This window comes from Panulirus ornatus, chromosome 56 (assembly GCF_036320965.1).
Source record: "Panulirus ornatus isolate Po-2019 chromosome 56, ASM3632096v1, whole genome shotgun sequence".
Classification (NCBI taxonomy): Eukaryota; Metazoa; Arthropoda; class Malacostraca; order Decapoda; family Palinuridae; genus Panulirus; species Panulirus ornatus.
The window spans coordinates 11,206,431-11,218,604 of NC_092279.1; the positions used below are offsets into that span (position 1 = coordinate 11,206,431).

General features: G+C 47.0%; 1 protein-coding gene across 2 annotated transcripts in view; it reads right to left on the bottom strand.

The window, feature by feature from the left end:
- LOC139765878 (lachesin-like) overlaps nucleotides 1-3,618 on the bottom strand; it is a 192,479-nt gene extending 188,861 nt beyond the window's left edge. The window contains exon 1 of one of the 2 annotated variants that reach the window (XM_071693753.1): nucleotides 2,134-3,618. The gene's annotated coding sequence lies outside the window, so the exon portion shown is untranslated. The remainder of the gene's footprint in view (nucleotides 1-2,133) is intronic. The other variant, XM_071693752.1, reaches the window with a different exon arrangement.
- Nucleotides 3,619-12,174: the final 8,556 nt, after the last annotated feature.

Sequence of the window (12,174 nt, forward strand, 5' to 3'; positions counted from 1 at the left end):
ATCTAGAAAAGTATGGAGAGGTCTGGAAGTATAGAGAGGTCTGAAAGTGGTCGGTGCATATGGAGGGACGTAAGGAAGAGTTGGTCTGGCCGTTGAAGGTCGGTCTGAACAGGTCTGATCTAGAGCTGAGCTGGCTGCCCCAGACCAGTCTGAACAGGCCTGCTTATAAAGTTGGTCTGGTTGGTCTGAACGTTCTTGGTCTAGGGCTGGTCTGGCCCTTGCAGGCCGGTCTGAATAGGTCTGGTTGAGAGTTGGTCTGACTGTTCCATGCCGGTCGGAACAAGCCCGGTCTGGTCATCTGGTCCCCCGCAGCTCCGGCCGGCGTAATCACTTTATCCAGAGGGCGTAGAGGGCCCGGGTGGCCATGTAGGTGATCCATCTGTACCTCTCCCGGGTGGCTACTGTGGTCTACCTGCGCTGGTACCAGGCTTAGTTAGGCATGATTAGGTTGCCTGGCCAGGTTCACAAGTTTTGGGTAGAACCAGTCGAAGTTCTTTTTTCCAAGATACAAATAAAGAGACGGACTGAGAAACGTAAGCAATGTCTTGTAACTGTAAGGTAAGGCAGGATCATAGAGATTTTTAAGACATATCTTAAGCTCTAATGACGAACGTAAGATTCACTTGAGCCACTTTCAAAATGTTTTCATACAGAGAATTTGCCTTGGGTTTCCTGCCAGCTGTAGTCATACCACTTAGCTGGTTCCTGCCTGATCGGACTCTGTTCTGCGTTGTGAGTGACGTCCAGATCACGGGACACACCTTACCGACTCCAGCCCAAAGATCAACCAATTTGAGTCCAGCGACGCTGGAAGGAGTCAGGTGTAATCTTCGTTCCTTCAGCGTCTAGGAACTACCATTTTACACCTTAGGAACCGCTTAGATTTTTCTTTCTTTCCTGTTGCTGACATAGAAAGACCCCGCTAAAGTCAAGGTTTCCCCCGTCGAGCCAAAAAACGACCCGCTTGATCGAATTTCGTCCGCGAACGCTCAGACATCCTCCTGTCCAAACCGGATTTCTTTTAGATAAACTTTGTCAAGTAGTAGCAATGCTGGATCCTCTACAGCCGGGATTAATCGGCTCAAGAACCAGATCCATCGACCACTCAGGTACGCGATCATCCACTGCCGCCCACGAACGATCTAACCATCACTCGACCACTCCTGGCTAGAGGGTCGTTCAGTAACTCCCCGACGACATTCCGACTTGTCGGACAACCAGACGATCCGAAATTCGTCCAGTGAAGACCAGAGAACAATGTGACTGTTGGCATGACCACTCTTGGCGGGAAGGTCGTCTAGTAAAGATCAGAGAACATTCTGACAGTCGCACTTGGCTAGAGGGTCATCAATAACGACCAGAGAACACGTTGACTATCGGACAACTACCCTTGCCTAGAGTGAAGTCCAGAAGATGTGCTAGCAATCGAAAGACCACTATAGGACAAAAAGCTGTCTAGCAATGGTTTGAACCTCAGACAGTCGTTCTCAGCTAGAGCCTATGTCTAGTATAGAGAACATCCTGTGGGAGCGAGAGCGGTCTTTAGGTGCTTGTAGGCCAGCTCATGACGGGGACCTGGGGACGGCAGCTCCGCCATCAGCGACCCTGTCGGCACTTCGGGCTGGTGGTCATGGAACTGATAATTATCTCGTTATTACCCATTACTAAGTTCTCTCTGTGATGCCAAAGGATACTGTGGGATACATTAAGGTACTGTATTCGCTGTAACATCTTCCCGAGCATTGTAGAAAAATATGATTCCATCCCTTTGCCAGACTTAACATCACTGACAGTTTATTACGTTTGAAGGTAAAGAATCAAGTCTGATTTCCTTAGACGTAAGCATTTTGCCCGAACCACAGTCGTGAGACACTTGTCAGCAAAAACTCATCGTATCATTTTCTCGAACTCAACAACATCTTGTAAAGTGTGACGTGTTATACTGTCCAGTGGTCTGATATCGTCTGAGTTACACATGGGGGAATATCTTGCCTTCCGACGACAATCTCTCGCGGTGAGCCTCATGCAGTTTGGACCCTTAAATCTGTGAGCCCCTTCTGGCTCCGGGACTCCAACAAATGAGTCATAACGTAAGGTATACAGAGAGTAAACTAAAGGCAGTAAACAGTTTACCTGGTCAGCGTAGTGCACGTGGAGAGGAAGCTCCCATGTCCCTTCCCGGGGTGCCACGCGTGTCGCTCTGTCGCTCCTCAGACGTCCAGGGACAAACTTGTGAACGTCCTCTTTCCGGAACACACAACTCTCTCTCTCTCTCTCCCCTACACACCGAAAATCCAAGAGGTTTCTAAATCCACGTGTAAAGAACGAGGTTTCTGGCGGCCACGGTGGCGGAGGTGATGAGGTGGTGGGCCGGGCGGCCGGCGACGTCTGCCTGGCGCCGCCGCTCGTGAGCCGCTGGTGCGGAACTCAGGGAACTTCAACTCTCCTCATTTTATAACTCCCGTAAACATCCCCGGCGGCAAGTGTTAGCGCCTTTAAACATACATCCTTCACGACCACGATGGGTCCTCTAGGATGCGACGCGCGGACTGGGATGACGCAGCGGCGGTGGCAGGCCCAGCGGCGGCGGCGGCAGCAGCGGGGATGGCAGGAAGAGCGGCAGCTGTGGCGGCGTCAAGTGGGGAGCGCGGGGCGGCTTGGCTCCGGGCAGCTCGGCAGTCGCGGGGGAAACTGACTATAGGAGACGTTGACTCACCGAGGGAGTGCCGACCCTGCTCTCACCACGCCCCCTCACTGGTCACACCTCCGGACGTCGGGAGCCGCCACACCTCCAACACCAGCAACAGGAATCACGACCTCCAGCTGGGAAGGCAGTCCCTCCTCCACCAGCTGGAAGGGCAGCCCCTCCTCCTCCAGCTGGGAGGGCAGTCCCTCCTCCACCAGCTGGAAAGGCAGTCCCTCCCCCACCAGCTGGAAGAGCAGTCCCTCCTCCACCAGCTTGGAGGGCAGCCCATCCACCACCAGCTGGTAGGGCAGTCCTTCCTCCGCCACCAGGAGTAGCACGAGTGAGAGGGCAGCGGGCAGCAGGCACGACACGGTACGAAAGTAACAGAAGCAAACAGGGTGATAAGCAGCAACAGACATCATAAGGGAAGGAGAAACAGATTATTAGTAACAGGAAGGATTGAGGAACAGACGGTCAGCAGCAGCAGGAGCTGGGGAACAGACAGCAAGCAGCAAGAAGGTAGAATAAGGAGGCAGAGGATCAAGGCATGGAGCACCCATAGTCACCACCGATTGCGTCACAGTCCTGCTAATCCGTCCACAAGGTTCCCCAGCCTCACACACACGCACACATACACACACACACCCCACCACACTTAGACCGCACATCCCACCACACTTATACCACACATCCCACCACACTTAGACCGCACATCCCACCACACTTAGACCGCACATCCCACCACACTTAGACCGCACACCCCACCACACTTAGACCGCACATCCCACCACACTTATACCACACATCCCACCACACTTATACCACACACCCCACCACACTTATACCACACACCACATCACACTTATACCACACACACACACACACACACATCACCATCACTTCTAACTACCCTTCTGCCATACAATCATTACACAGTATCACTGTAGAAACATGACACATCACAACCATACACCACTACCATACACCGATACCATACACTACAACCATGCACCACAACCACACAACACATTGTCACATTATCATCATCGCATCCACATCGGCATATTTTCACCATACCCGCATCATCACCACCCACTTCCACCAACACCATCACTGCCACCACCACCACCGCTATCATCACTACCACACACTACCATTATCCACTACCATCACAAACTACCATCAAAGATAAACAGAAATGGAGGAGGACTGCATTAACTTACAGGGGAACCTAGACAGACTCTAGAGTTGGCCTGATGAATAATAAGGATGGGACACAGCGGAAGGAGACTTCGATATGAACATCATTCAGCGGGGTGTAAGCTGCAGGAATATAAGAAAGACGCGGGGCGTCAACATCGTCCCTAACCTCTCTCCAGAGTCCTACGTCAGGAAAATAAGTAAAAGCGACAAACTGACATTTGGAAAGTAGTAGAACAACATTCAGGTATATAGATAATCAGCATTCAGGTATATGAATAAGGAAATATTCAGCAATCTGTTCATCATACATGAGACTAAAACTAGAATATGCTTCTCAAGTTTGGTTACTGAACAAAAAGAGAAAAACACAAATTATCTATAGAACAGGAACAGAGGAGAGGAATAGAGATGGTACCAGAAATAAGTAGCCTGAGTTGCAGGTCACAAATTTTTCCACAATGGCAGAGAGAAGAGTAAGGGGTGACCTGATCATATTTTTTTTTAAGTTTTTAAACTAATACATGACATCAACAGCCAACACTGTTTTGAAAGACCCAGTGTTAGAACAGCCTGACGACATCACTAGAAATAACGCAAGTGACCTGATAAAGATGATGTAAAGAAATACTTTTACAGCCCACGGGTCGAAGATGAATGACAGAGTTGTGAATGTGGACAACGTACAGATGTTGATGATGTTGTGTGATGATGAAGAATGTTCACGGGTGTAGAACTCCCCCCCCCCACCACCCACCCCCGAGTACAAATAGATAATTACACACTGCCACCACACAACCCTACCACCACCACACTCCCCAACACCATCCCCATCATCAGCTCCCACCGCCACCACCACCATACATTACCACACAGCGAAGCATGCTACAATACACACCATTGACTTACATCACCACGTATCATATTACACTCCACCGGGACACACACATACACACACACACACACTACATGTTACCACTTCACACCACTACCACACACCACTACTACACTTCACTGCAACATACAACCAGTAAACTCATACATACATTCATACACTGTTCTTTGTTTACTTTTGTCCTGAACCTATAGTGTGTCAGGTGTGTGGGGTGGGGGGGATCTGCATCAGGGCCCAGTTGTGGGAGGGAGAAGAGGAGGAAGCCCTTGCATCAGGGCTCTGCAGGTCTTGTCGATGTCTGCCTCTCTCTCACACCACCTTCAGGAACCTTCGGGAGGACTGGACCAGCAGGGGACGCGTCCTCAGGCAGATGAGACACAAAAAATGTAGGAGGTCTCCACACCTCCAGGAGCAGCAGGATCTTTGTGAAAGATAAATATCCGGGAGTTCGATCCGGCGTCCTCGAGTTGAACATGTGTGTGAGTGATGGTGTGGCGGGAAAGTTGAGAAAACGTGTCGTTTTTTGACACCATATGTAACGTGTGGTAGACGGGTCGGTCTGTAGCTTTTGTGATCAATAGATAGATAGACGGAGGAGGCAAGTAGAAGGCGTATGTATATTACTATGACGTGATACAGAGGTTAATCTCTCTCTCTCTCTCTCTCTCTCTCTCTCTCTCTCTCTCTCTCTCTCTCTCTCTCTCTCTCTCTCTCTCTCTTCACACAGGAAATGAGAGAGGATAAACTAGTTCGTTTCAGAGAGCGGAAGCAGGCGCTGGTGTAGGGAGAGCTGGACGTTAACCATCGTTAATCATAGTGTAAGTTTAAGATCCTTGGGCCAGCCAGATATAGACCATTGTATACATCCACTGATCTGAATTGTCACGAGTCTTACTCTACCATGTGAACATTGTGTGAGTCTTACTCTCCCATGTGAGCATTGTGAGAGTCTTACTCTCCCATGTGAGCATTGTGAGAGTCTTACTCTCCCATGTGAGCATTGTGAGAGTCTTGCTCACCCGTCTGATACATTGTGAGAGTCTTCCTTTCCCGTGTGAAACATTGTGAGTCTTGCTCTCCCGTGGAACATGGTGAGTTTTTTTTTAGGTTATCTATGACGGCACGCTCAACTGAATGCTCAAATCAATGCCATCTCATGACCGAAATATAATATATATATATATATATATATATATATATATATATATATATATATATATATACCCCACCCTAAGGCAGGTATTCATGTTATCGACCAGCCTTTCGGGAATGGGGAACAGCCGGGTTAACAGCGGACCAGTTGCCACGACCAGGATTCGAACCTATATGTACTCGACCCTAGGCGGCCCGTGAATGCGTGACTGTCAGCATCGCTAACCACTACTCCACAGAGGTCCATAAGAGGATCTATTGCTCATCCTGTTCCAGGTTCCGGTCAGTGGTCGAGGGAGAGAGTTTCGGGTGTTGGTGAAGAGGTTCGTTTGTTAAGGGACCCAAACCATCTGGTGCCAGGGGCCCACGACTGTGAGCTTCTCTTTCTTTCTTTCGCCCTTGCTGCTACATTCTAGTGGTGCGAGAGACGAGACACTTGGTGCATGTACGAACAGTGGGCTTGTTCAGGGTTCAGGCGGACCATTGTTGTATAACCTCTGAGATGGCCTCATACAGACGTACACCTCCATGATCGTTTTTCCCTGTTAGCTCTCAGTGTGTGGCACTGGTACTGGTGTAATACTTGTATGTATGTATGATACCATCTCGCACTCTCATCAGTTGCCGAAGATCAGGAGAAGATCTGGATGTCTTCTATGGTTGCTTCCTCCGTTACCCTCGACGCATGCGGCCGCTGGCTGCCGGACCCATCGAAGGTATCATGATCGATGCTGTGTTTGTGGAGAGCTGTGGTGTTGATGTGTGTGTGTGTCTTATGGGTTGTAAAATGGAAATATAGAAATAAAACTGCAGCAAATATTGTACTATTGCTTAGCCTTGTATATGGTTCTGTTAGCTGCATGTATGTATTTTCACTGTTTTTTTTTTTCTCTCTCTCTCTCTTCATCGTCCTTCACGTATTGACCGTAATGGATTTATAGCCAGTTAAGGTGGTGTTGGAAGGTGTCATTCTTAAAGTGGTGTTTAATTGGGTCCATGTGGGTGTGGACTGTGGCCCATCCCGCCTGCTTATTGTAGTGCTGGCCTGGGATTTGCTGTCCAGGGGCTGGCATGTGACTGGTTATGATGGTGGATAGATCAGAGCACCTTGCTGAAGGCACGTGTTAGCAAGTGTGACTGTGGTGGTGGTGGTGAGGATGGGGGTAGTGGTGGTGGTGGCTGTGGGGGTAGTGGTGGTGGGAGTAGTGGTGGTGGTAGTGGTATTCTGTGTTGTCTCTTCCCAATTTCACTAGTGGTATCTGTCTCTGTTCTAAGTCGATGGAATTATTTGTGTGTATTCTTGTATTGGTTATGTGTTTGCATTCCAGCTCACCATAGATGACGTCTATGTAAACATGTCTGCTGGTCTGTATGTTTGGCCGGTCAGTGTACTGACTGTGTACTGCTCCGAAAAGTTTTTCATATCTAGTGTACTGTTCTGCTGGCCACGGTGGGAGCTAAGGTCGTCTCAGAGGAACGTATGTGTTGGTGAGTGGGGGTCAGAAGGCCTCGCCTGAGTGGCTAGTCATAATGTAAATGTTGATATATTTTAATTAAGGCCAGCAGAGAGCTGAGATGGTTGTAACTGTGATCTTCATAACCGTCATGTCGTGGATGAGTTTTTAAAACTCCGTGAAAATTCGTTTCACAATAATAAAATTCTTTTGGGTACGTTAGAGCTGCACAGATAATTGTTGTACAAGAAAAAAACTATTACGAGCAATTTGTTTGATACACTTCACGTTTTGCACACTTGCCTGAGATCTTTGTAAGTTTATTCTTGGGGAAAATGTTGACTATGAAACTTAGAAGTTACAAATATCTTAGCCATATAGCAGAGATGTCTCGGACACCCGCGTTACCAATTGCGTAACTATGGTTATCACAACAATTAATGCTAAGCACCGTTCAAGGCATATAAATATTGGGGTCATGGGGAAAAGGCTGTGGCACTGTTTGAATGTTCTAGTTATAGCAAGACAGGAAAGTATTCATATCTAGTTTCACAACCAGATGGGTAAGTGAGGGAAGCGTCTGTAGTACCCTGTGTGATGCCCGCCTTAATAACAAGACGGGCAAGTGAGGGAGACGGCCACAGCCTGGCTCGTGATGCTCAAGTGTCCCGCCCCGACATGAACTGCACGTCTTGTCAACAAACGTTCAACACCCACTCTTACCTCCCAGGGAGGAGTAGCGCCTCCCTGGTGCGCCTCTCCTGTCTGCCTCGGTTTAGGTTGAAGCTCTTGAGCACGGCGGTACAATCCTTGACCACGAGCCTTGAAGATGATAGCGTGACCCTTCAAGGTCGGGTCAGGTGCCAGGTCAGTGTACCTAAGGTTGACACCGGTGTGCTTAAGGGTGATACTCGCGTGATTAGCAGGTTAAAACTCTGTGTGATTTTGCGTAAAGGAAAATGGGAAGTCACAAGCAGTGTCTCCTACTGTTTCTCAACAGAGCCTTTGACACTATCACTGAAGTTATAAAGTTGGTATATTTACTAGTGACATTCGTTAGCACGATCTGGCGTGACCTGGTGTCACGTTAAATCACCAGGTGACCGGCGAGAAAGTACTTCAAATGACCAGTTATGCCAATTTGCCAAATTCCACGGGTTTCAGAAAGGTGTTGAAATTGACCACAACTGCAAGATGCTCTGTTTACATCGCGTTTATAACGTCAGATAAGAGCGCTAGATGTATATTTACATTAAGATCATTGATCACATTTAGCCACGGACGAAAACACTGCAACCGCTTGAGTTTCCTGCGTTGTCGTGCCGTTGAAAATGCAGCTGTGGTTTGTCTCAGTTGGTGCTAACTCAAAGGTTAACTGGCTGGCAATAACTCAACACAGAAGTTAAAGCTTCTACCGCTGGAAATTCTTGCCTTTCCATGACGTCAACAATTCAACTGGGGCTCCACCCAAAATGTGGCGCTTACTGTAGCTTAAATAGTAAATAGCAATTATGTATTATTAACTAGAGCGCGACCACAATTACAGAAGATGTGAAGGTTTGTGGGTGTACCGGATACATCCAGTCACCCCATACAACACAGAGGAGGAACGTTAATGTATTTGTCTCTTATCAAATGTGCCTGAGTCTGGAGTCTGTGTGAGCCACAGTACGCTACGTCGCAGGTCTGATGTCATCATGACCAGATTGCCCTGGTAAGTGCTAGTAATTTACGCAGGTGACAGCTGTTCGGTCAAGGCTGTTCGGGTAATGGCCACGACCCATTTCTCTCCCAGACCACCAGTGTAAGTGTCAAACACAAATCTTGGATTATTTACAAGTTATGAACTATATCCTGTAGCCATGGCCCAGGACGAAGTGTAGCCATGGCCCAGGACGAAGTGTAGCCATGGCCCAGGACGAAGTGCAGCCATGGCCCAGGACGAAGTGTAGCCATGGCCCAGGACGAAGTATCTGCGTCGACATATCCCTGCTTTCCGATGCCCGACGCTTAATTCGAGCATGTGGGCGTTACATCCTGTTGTTGTTAATGGTCGGTTCATTATGAGTGCCATGTACACCCGCCATGGGTAGTACGCAGCCCCTGGTGCTAGGGTTCCATATACTGTTCAGACTAGTGTATAGCGCCATCATATCAACGATTATAATCTGTAAAGACCGTGCAAACTGTTAGGTTGTGAGGCGCTGTCTCAGATTTCGTATGATTCGTTATGGAAAGCTAAACATCCTTCTCATATTTTCATCCACACAAGTTTTGTTATCAAACAATTAAGTTCACCAAAAACTAATTGTGGAATATCTTTGATGTGTTTGGCGGTGGTAGTGCACTGTATGGGGAATAACACTAGCGAGTTATGATCTAATGTTGCCCCTATTGATAGATAAGTTGACAGTAGGAAGGCGTATGTTGGTAAGGGAAAATGAGGTTGATTAATTCAAGCTTACGTGAACTTGTATAAAGCATCAAGATGGCGGAAACTTTAGTATATATCGACTCGAACAATCAGGTTCAAGTCGACATCTTCTCTTAGATGTCTGGTAAATTTTCCAAGAGTCTCTTTTATTTGCTTTTGAGTTTCACCAACTGATACGTTTGAACCCAGATCTTTCCTTCTCCTTAGAACCTTCCTCACTGTGGACTTATCCTCACTGTGGACTTATCTCTTGCTGAAAGATGAAAAGCTAATGATTTAAATCAAGATTTGTGGCCCCTATAGGCTTTATATTCATCATTGAATACTACAAGTTCTAACCTAATACACTAACTTACTTTACGTTCGAGCAAAGTCAATTTTTTTCCCAAGCTCAGCCAAGCCATTCCCATATTGTACTTCAGAACGACTATATCGGCGCCCGCCCGGCGTGACTGCTTCCCAGGATGAACATATACCATAATAGTATTAAGACACGACAGGTTTTTTTCTAATGTTCCATACATATTTCCAAAGCTTCGTTCTCGACCCCCTGGTGATAATTACCCGAGGTAAAAGAAGGCTGGAGGGTAAGTCAATCCATTCTAGACTCACTGTGTAGCTGTGCATTAAAGATGTTAGATATAGAGGTGCTCGATAATCTCGTGTATAAGTATAGCTGTAAGATGTGGATATGAACATTTGTAAAGTAGTTAAGTATATAAACAGTGTGGCTTATGTTTTGTGGTTATTGTTTAAGTAGATGTGGGTACAGCTGTCATTCTCTTCTAAGTGTGTGTCGAAATGGAGACACTTTACTCCTGCGGTTTATTTGTAAGAGCTGAAGAGTCATTATTCTGCCTCTTGTTTATAAGTAGGATGTGGATAATAAGTATTCGACATCTTTAGAAGTAAATTTAGACGTGAAAGCAATCTACTTTCTTCCGGTCTATAAGTTTAGGTTTGATTTTGGTCAAGTGAAACGTAAAAAGTTGAAAATGATTCAATCTGTGAGACACGGTAATTGTATAAGTCATAGATACACTAAATGTCTGAAGATTTGTTTATGTTCATGTGTCTGTAACATGAGGGAAGTGATGAGTTGTAAACATTGTAGTATTGGAGATTAGGTTAGGATAGGTTAGGTTAGGATAGGTTAGGTTAGGTTAGGATAGGTTAGGTTAGGTTAGGGTAGGGTAGGTTAGGTTAGGTTAGGCTGAGCTAAGTAAGGTCATCTTAACAGTGTGTTGTGGAACGATTTATATGACATAGATTAAGTAAATGAAGGGGAGGGAGAATCAAGTAAAGGAGAGGGAGTACATACGACGAGAGTTGGCCATAGGAGAGGGAGAAAGGGAGGGAGGGAGGAAGAGTGGTGGGCAGCAACCTCCCTATATCATACCGTCCATCATGCCTTGTGCCTTACTCATGATTTATTAATTTATTCTCCTCTTCTGCTTCCATTGAGTGTCTTACTCGTGTCCGTATCTCTGCATCCCGACTTCTTCAACATTTCATGACCTTGGTGTTTTGAAAGAGTGTAGCAGAACCAGAGATATTAACTCGACCATGAATCATGAAATAGATGATGTAAAATACTGGGTTACCCACTTTTTACCATAACTATGACCATGACGCCGACAGATGTAGACATTACTGCGTGTTTCTGCCAACGGCGCTGGCTTGAACGCGCGTCCGGATGAACGCATCGTAGTTGTGACGAATACATGCGTCGCTCTCACATGCGTTGAGTTCTGTACACCCTCCGGAGAAGAGCGTGTGGCGCGGGGTTTTGCGTTATACCACCGTTTCTGCTGGTTGTTTCTGCTGGTTGTTTCTGCTGGTTGTTTCGCTTTTTATAACCTTCAACGTACAGAAGAACTCGTCTGTCATGTATTGACAATAGTACTTGTCTACCCGCCATTATATACAACAGTGTTCGTGTACAGTTGGTAATGTTGGCAGATGGTTGGCTAAGTTGGTAATGTTGGCCCGCTTTTCTTTGTTTTCTTCGCCTTCCTTACTCTTACCATTCCTACCCCTTCATTTCCTCCTCCGTTTGGTGACCCTCTGGTGGTAATCCTCCCTCTCACCATACCTCCATCTTAACATTCTCTTCGTCGTCTGTACCTCAGTCTGCTCCTCATTCTTCTGTTCTGTTCTTCCTGTGGTTTAATTCCTCGTCCTCCAGACTGTGGTTTACTTCCTTGCCAGCCAAGACTCTGTGGTATACTCCCGACCCTGGCCTCCAGCCTCCCAGGTTTACCCTCCTGCTCTCTAGGCTCTATGGCTTAGCCTCTTGCCCTCCGGACTGTGAACGTTTGTTGACAAAAGAAAAAGAAGATTTATCTCCACG